Here is an 8,611-nt window from a genome sequence, read left to right as displayed (position 1 = left end):
TATGTGAACACCCAACATCATTACAGAGTACAGAAATTTGGAAGTTTTCTCTCTATGGAACCAAATGGCATCACTTGGAAAATGAATTATTCTGAAACGTATAGTTCTGGTATGATATTGTTTACTGGTTATCTTTATTTTTATGTAAATAGTAAAGTAGGCACCCTCTATTTAATTGAGCCTACCAGTTACTTGATTAGAGTAAACAAGAATATATTCTATCACTGCAATGCAATTTCCCCTTTGTTCTTTTTCCTATATAGTAAGCATTTAATTCATGACATTGAAAAGCCCGAGTATCAGAATCTGAGATCTGAAATTTCATACTATGAATTTTGAATCTCCATTATCCGACACACTGAGATGCTATCTTCATAAACATTTTCCTTCAGATACATGTGTTTTTAAACACAAGTGGAAAAAGGTAACTTTTTTTAAACATTTATTTTAATTGATTTACAATGTTGTGTTAGTTTCAGGTGTACAGCAAAGTGAGTCAGTTACACATATACGTCTCAACACTTTTTTAGATTCTTTTCCCATATAAGCCATTACAGAGTATTGAGTAGAGTTCCCTGTGCTATACAGTAGGTCCTTATTAGTTGTCTATTTTATATATAGTAGCATGTATATGTCAATCCCAATCTCCCGATTCATCCCTAAACCCCTAACACCCTGGTAACCGTAAGTTTGTTTTCTACATATGTAACTCTCTGTTTTGCAGATAAGTTCACTTGTACCTTTTTTTTTTAGATTCCACATATAAGCTATATCATATGATATTTGTCTACCTCTGTCTGACTTACTTCCCTCAGTATGACAATCTCTAGGTCCATCCATGTTGCTGCACATGGCATTATTTCATTCTTTTTTTATGGATGAGTAATATTCCATTGTATATATGTGCCACCACTTCTTTATCCATTTCTGTATAGATGGACACTTAAGTTGCTTCCATTTCCTGGGTATTGGGAATAGTGCTGCAATGAACACTGGGGTGCACGTATGTTTTCAAATTATGGTTTTCTTTGGATATATGCCCAGGAGTGGGACTGCTGGATCATATGGTAGCTCTATTTTCAGTTTTTTAAGGAACCTCCATATTGTTCTCCATAGTGACTGTACCAATTTACATTCTCACCAACATTGTAGGAGGGTTCCCTTTTCTCCACACCCTCTCCAGCATTTACTGTTTGTAGACTTTTTGATGATGGCCATTCTGACTGGTGTGAGGTGATACCTCACTGTAGTTTTAATTTGCATTTCTCTAATAATTGTGATGTTGAGCATTTTTTATGTGCTTTTTGGCCATCTATATGTCTTCTTTGGAGAAATCTCTATTTAGATCTTCTGCCCATGTTTTGATTGAGTTGTCTGCTTTTTTGATATTGAGCTGCATAAGCTATTTGTATATTTTAGAGGTTAATCCTCTGTTGGTCGCTTCATTTGCAAATATTTTCTCCCATTCTGATTGCTGTCTTTTCGTTTTGTATATGGTGTTCTTTGCTGTGCAAAAGCTTTTAGGTTTAATTGGGTCCCATTCATTTATTTTTGCTTTTATTTTTGTTGTTCAAGGAGGTGCATTGAAAAAGATCTTGCTGTGATTTATGTCCGAGTGTGTTCTGCCTATGTTTTCCTCTAAGAGTTTTATAGAATCCAGCTTTACATTTAGGTCTTTTTTTGAGTAGAATAGACTAGCTTTCTTACTTTGCCACGCAAAGGGGGACACAGTGGTCTACTGCCCCAGAAACCGTGTGTCCCCCTCCTTTGTTTTTGGCCATGCCACCTGGCATGTGGGTTCTTAGTTTCCTGACCAGGGATTGACCCATGCCCCCTGCAGTGGAAGCGCAGAATCTTAACCAATGGACTGCCAGAGAAGTCCCTACATTTTAGTCATTAATTCATTTTGAGTTTATTTTTGTGTATGGTGTTAGGGAATGTACTAATTTTATTCTCTTACATGTAGCTGTACAATTTTTGCAGCACCACTTATTAAAGAGACTGTCTTTTCTCCATTGTATATTCTTGCCTCCTTTGTCATAGATTAGGTGACCATAGGTGTGTGGGTTTATCTCTGGAATTCTATCCTGTTCCATTGATCTTTGCCAGTACCATATTGTTTTGTATTTCTGTTTCTTTGCCAGTACCATATTGTTTTGATGACTGTAGCTTTGTAGTATAGTGTAAAGTCAGGGAGCCTGTTTCCTCCAACTCCATTTTCTTTCCCAAGATTGCTTTGGCTCTCTGTTGTCTTTTGTGTTTCCATACAAATTGTAAGGTTTTTTTTCTAATTCTGTGAAAAATGTCATTGGTAGTTTGATAGGGATTGCAATGACTCTGTAGATTGCTTTAGGTAGTATAGTCATTTTCACAATATTGATTTTTCAAATCCAAGAACATGGTATATCTCTCTGTCCGTTTGTGCCATCTTTGATTTCTTTCATCAGTATCTTATAGTTTTCTGAGTACTGGTCTTTTGCCTCCTTAGGTAGGTTTATTCCTAGGTATTTTATTATTTTTGATGCAATGTTGAGTGGGATGTTTCTTTGATTTCTCTTTATCATCTTTCATTGTTAATGTATAGAAATGCAAGTGATTTTTGTGTATTACTTTTGTATACTGCAACTTTACCAAATTCATTGATGAGCTCTAGAAGTTTTTTGGTAGCATCTTTAAAGTTTTCTATGTGTAGTATCACATCATCTGCAAACAGTGATAGTTTTACTTTTTTTCCAATTTGGATTCCTTTATTTCTTTTTTTTCTCTGATTGCCATGGCTAGGACTTCCAAATCTATGTTGAATAAAATTGATGAGAGTGGACACCCTTGTCTTGTTCCCGATCTTAAAGGAAATTATTTCAGCTTTTCATCATTGAGAATGATGTTTGCTGTGGGGTTATCATATATAGCCTTTATTATATTGAGGTAGGTTCCCTCTATGCCCACTTTCTGGAGAGATTTTATCATAAATGTGTGTTGAATTTGGTCAAAATCTTTTTTTGCATCTATTGAGAGGATCATATATTTTTTTATTCTTCAGTTAGTTAATGTGGTGTATTGCACTGATTAATTTGTGGATATTGAAAAATCCTTACAACCCTGGGATAAATCCCACTTGATAATGCTATATGATCCTTTTCTTTTAATATTTATTTATTGAGTTATTTGGCTGTGCCAGGTCTTAGTCGCAGCACACAGGATCACAGCATGCAGGATCTTTAGTTGCAGCATGTGGGATCTAGTTCCCTGACCAGGGATAAAACCATGGGGCCCCTGCATTGGGAGCACAGAGTCTTAAATGCTGGACCACCAGGGAAGTCCCTGATCCTTTTAATGTGTTGTTGGATTCGGTATGCTAGTATTTTGTTGAGGAGTTTTGCATCTATATTTTTCAGTGATGTTGGCCTGTAATTTACTTTTTTTGTGATATCTTTGTCTGGTCTTGGTATCAGAGTGATGGTTGCCCTGTAGAATAAGCTTGAGAGTGTTCTGCAATTTTGGGGAAGAGCTTCAGAAGGGTAGGTGTTAACTCTTCCCTAAATGTTTGATAGAATATGCCTGTGAAGCAATCTGTTCCTGCACATTTGTTTGTTGGAGGATTTTTAATCACAGTATCAATTTCAGTACCTGTGATTGGTCTGTTCATACTTTCGATCTTCCTGACTCAGTCTTGAAAGCTAGTGCCTTTCTAAGAATTTGTCCATTTTTTCTAGATTGTCCATTTTGTTAGCATATAGTTGCTTGTGTAGTGTCTTACAATTCTCTGTATTTCTGTAGTGTCTGTTGTAACTTCTCTCTTTTCATTTTATTGATTTCAGACCACTCCCTTTTTTCTTGATGAGTCTGGCTAAAGGTTTATCAATTTTGTCTTCTCAAAGAACCAGCTTTTAGTCTCACTGATTTTTGCTAATGTTTTCTTTGTCTCTATATCATTTTTTAAAACATTTTATTGGAGTATAATTGCTTTAAAATGATGTATTAATTTCTGCTTTATAACAAAGTGAACCAGTGTTACATATAGATATGTCCCCATATCTCTTCCCTCTTGCGTCTCCTTCCCTCCGATGCTCCCAATCCCAACCCTCTAGGTGGTCACAAACCACCGAGCTGATCTCCCTGTGCTATGTGGCTGCTTCCCACTAGCTATCTATTTTATATTTGGTAGTGTATATATGTCAATGCCACTCTCACACTTTGTCACAGCATACCGTTCCCCCTCCCCATATCCTCAAGTCCATTCTCTAGTAGGTCTATGTCTTTACTCCCATCTTACCCCTAGGTTCTTCATGAACTTTTTTTTTCTTACATTCCATATATATGTGTTAGCATATGGTATTTGATTTTCTCTTTCTGACTTACTTCATTCTGTATGACAGACTCTAGGTCCATCCACCTCACTACAAATAAGTCAATTTCGTTTCTTTTTATGGCTGAGTAATATTCCATTGTATATATGTGCCACATCTTCTTTATCCATTCATCTGTTGATGGACACTTAGGTTGCTTCAGTGTCTTGGCTATGGTAAATAGAACTGCAAGGAACATTTTGGTACATGATTTTTTTTGAATTTTGGTTTTCTCAGCGTATATGCCCAGTAGTGGGATTACTGGGCCATATGGCAATTCTATTTTTAGTTTTTTAAGGAACCTCCATACTGTTCTCCATAGTGGCAGTATCAATTTACATTCCCAACAACAGTGCAAGTGTGTTCCCTTTTCTCCACACCCACTCCAACATTTATTGTTTCTAGCTTTTTTGATGATGGCCATTTTGACCGGTGTGAGATGATATCTCATTGTAATTTGGATCTGCATTTCTCTAATGATTAAAGATGTTGAGCATTCTTTCATGTGTTTGTTGGCAATCTGTATATCTTCTTTGGAGAAATGTCTATTTAGGTCTTCTGCCCATTTTTGGATTGGGTTTTTTGCTTTTTTGTCATTGAGCTGCAGGGGCTGCTTGTCAATTTTGTAGATTAATCCTTTGTCAGTTGCTTCATTTGCAAATATTTTCTCCCATTATGAGGGTTGTCTTTTCGTCTTCTTTATGGTTTCCTTTGCTGTGCAAAAGGTTTGAAGTTTCATTAGGTCCCATTTGTTTATTTTTGTTTGTATTTCCATTTCTCTAGGAGGTGGGTCAAAAAGGATCCTTCTGTGATTTATGTCATAGAGTGTCCTGCCTATGTTTTCCTCTAAGAGTTTGATAGGTTCTGACCTTGTATTTAGGTCTTTAATCCATTTTGAGTTTATTTTTGTGTATGGTGTTAGGAAGTGTTCTAATTTCATACTTTTATATGTACCTGTCCAGTTTTCCCAGCACCACTTATTGAAGAGGCTCTCTTTTCTCCACTGTATATTCTTGCCTCCTTTATCAAAGATAATGTGACCATATGTGTGTCGGTTTATCTCTGGGTTTTCTGTCCTGTTCCATTGATCTATATTTCTGTTTTTGTACCAGTACCATACTGTCTTGATTATGGTAGCTTTGTAGTATAGTCTGAAGTCAGGAAGCCTCATTCCTCCAGCTCCATTTTTCGTTCTCAAGATTGCTTTGGCTATTCAGGGTCTTTTGTGTTTCCACACAAACTGTGAAATTTTTTGTTCTAGTTCTGTGAAAAATGCCAGTGATAGTTTGATAGAGATTGCATTGAATCTGTAGATTGCTCTGGATAGTAGAGTCATTTTCACAATGTTGATTCTTCCAATCCAAGAATTTGGTATATCTCTCCATCTATTTGTATCATCCTTAATTTCGTTCATCAGTGTCTTATAATTTTCTGCATACAGGTCGTTTGTCTCCTGAGGTAGGTTTATTCCTAGATTTATTTTTTGCAATGGTAAATGGGAGTGTTTTCTTAATTTCACTTTCAGATTTTTCATCATTAGTGTATAGGAATGCCAGAGATTTCTGTGCATTAATTTGGTATTCTGCTACTTTAACAAATTCATTGAATTGTTCTAGTAGTTTTCTGGTAGCATCTTTGGGCTTCTCGATGTATAGTATCATGTCATCTGCAAACAGTGAAAGCTTTACTTCTTGTTTTCTGATTTAGATTCCTTTTATTTCTTTTTCTTCTCTGATTACTGTGGCTAAAACTTCCAAAACTGTGTTGAATAATAGTGGTGAGAGTGGGCAACCTTGTCTTGTTCCTGGTTTTAGTGGAAATGATTTCAGTTTTTCACCATTGAGGACAATGTTGGCTGTGGGTTTGTCATATATGGCATTTATTATGTTGAGGAAAGTTCCCTCTCTGCCTACTTTCTGCAGGATTTTTATCATAAATGGGTGTTGAATTTTGCCAAAAGCATTCTCTGCATCTGTTGAGATGATCATGTTTTTTCTACTTCAGTTTGTTAATATGGAGTATCATATTGATTGTTTTGCCTATATTGAAGAATTCTTTCATTCCTGGAATAAACCCCACTTGATCATGGTGTATGATCCTTTTAATGTGCTGTTGGATTCTGTTTCCTAGTATTTTTTTGAGGATTTCTGCATGTATGTTCATCAGTGATATTGTAGTGTAGTTTTCTTTCTCTGTGACATCTTTGTCTGGTTTTGGTATCAGTGTGAAGTCGGCCTCGTAGAATGAGTCTGGGAGTGTTCTCCCTCTGCTGTATTTTGTAAGAGTTTGAGGATAGGTGTTAGCTCTTCTCTAAATGTTTGATAGAATTCGCCTGTGAAGCCATCTGATCTTGGGCTTTTGTTTGTTGGAAGATTGTTAATCACAGTTTCAAAATCAGTGCTTGTGATTGGTCTGTTCATATTTTCTATTTATTCCTAGTTCAGTTTCGACAGGTTGTATATTTCTAAGAATTTGTCTAATTCTTCCTGGTTGTCAATTTTATTGACATCGAGTTGCTTGTAGTAATCTCTCAGGATCCTTTGTATTTCTGCAGTGTCAATTGTAACTTCTCCTTTTTCATTTCTAATTCTATTGATTTGAGTTCTCCCTTACTTTCTTGATGAGTCTGGCTAATGATTTATCAATTTTGTTTATCTTCTCAAAGAACCAGCATTTAATTTTACTGATCTTTGCTATCATTTCCTTCATTTCTTTTTCATTTATTTCTGATCTGATTTTTTATGATTTCTTTCCTTCTGTTAACTTTGGGGTTTTTTTTTTTTGTTGTTGTTCTTATTTCTCTAATTGCTTTAGGGCAACATTAGGTTTTTTATTTGAGATGTTTCATGTTTCTTAACATAGGATTGTATTGCTATAAACTTCCCTGTTAGAACTGCTTTTCCTGCCTCCTCTGTTTTGGTTCATCATATTTTAGTTGTCATTTTTTACTAGGTATTTTTAATTTCCTCTTTGATTTCTTCAGTAATCTTTTGGTTATTAAGAAGTGTATTGTGTAGCCTCCATGTGTTTGTATTTTTTACAAATGTTTTCCTGTAATTGATATCTAGTCTCATAGTGTGGTGGTCAGAAAAGACAGTGAGATGATTTCAATTTTCTTAAATTTACCAAGGCTTGATTTGTGACCCAAGATATGATCTATCCTGGAGAATATTCCATGAGCACTTTAGAAAAATGTGTATTTTGTTGTTTTTGAATGGAATGTCCTATAAGTATCAATTAAGTCCATCTTTTTTGATGTATCATTTAAAACTTGTGTTTCCTTATTTAGTTTCATTTTGGATGATCTGTCCATTGGTGAAAATTGGGTGCTAAAGTCCCCTAGTATGATTGTGTTACTGTTGATTTCCCCTTATATGGCTGTCAGTATTTGCCTTATGTTTTGAGGTGCTCCTATGTTAGGTGCATACATATTTACAATTGTTATATCTTCTTCTTGGATCGATCCCTTGATCATTATGTAGTGTCCTTTTTTGTCTCTTCCAATAGTCTTTATTTTAAAGTCTATTTTGTCTGATATGAGAATTGCTACTCCAGCTTTCTTTTGGTTTCCATTTGCATGGAATATCTTGAACTATCCCCTCACTTTCAGTCTGTATTTGTCCCTAGGTCTGAAGTGGGTCTCTTGTAGACAGCATATGTATGGGTTTTGTTTTTGTATCCATTCAGCCAGTTTGTGTCTTTTGGTTGGAGCATTTAATCCATTTACATTTAAGGTAATCATCAATTTGTATGTTACTATTCCCATTTTATTAATTGTTTTGGGTTCATTATTGTAGGTATTTCCTTCTCTTGAGTTTCTTGCCTAGAGAAGTTCCTTTAGCATTTGTTGTAAAGCTGGTTTGGTGGTGCTGAACTCTCTCAGCTTTTGCTTGTATGTAAAGTTTTTAATTTCTCCATCAAATCTGAATGAGATCCTTGCTGGGTAGAGTAATCTTGGTTGTAGGTTTTTCTCCTTCATCACTTTAAATATGTCCTGCCAGTCCCTTCCGGCTTGCAGAGTTCTGCTGAAATATCAGCTGTTAACCTTATGGGGATTCCCTCATGTGTTTTTTTGTTATTATTCCCTTGCTGCTTTTAATATGTTTTCTTTGTATTTAATTTTTGATTTTTTCATTAACATGTTTCCTGGCATGTTTTTCCTTGGATTTATCCTTAATGGGACTCTCTGTTTTTCCTGGACTTGATTAACTATTCCCTCTCCCATATTAGGGAAAATTTCAACTTTAATCTTTTCAAATATTTTC

The sequence above is a fragment of the Delphinus delphis genome, chromosome X, assembly GCF_949987515.2.
Source record: "Delphinus delphis chromosome X, mDelDel1.2, whole genome shotgun sequence".
Lineage (NCBI taxonomy): Eukaryota > Metazoa > Chordata > Mammalia > Artiodactyla > Delphinidae > Delphinus > Delphinus delphis.
The sequence above is the reverse complement of the archived record's forward strand: the minus strand, read 5'-3'. Positions refer to the sequence as shown.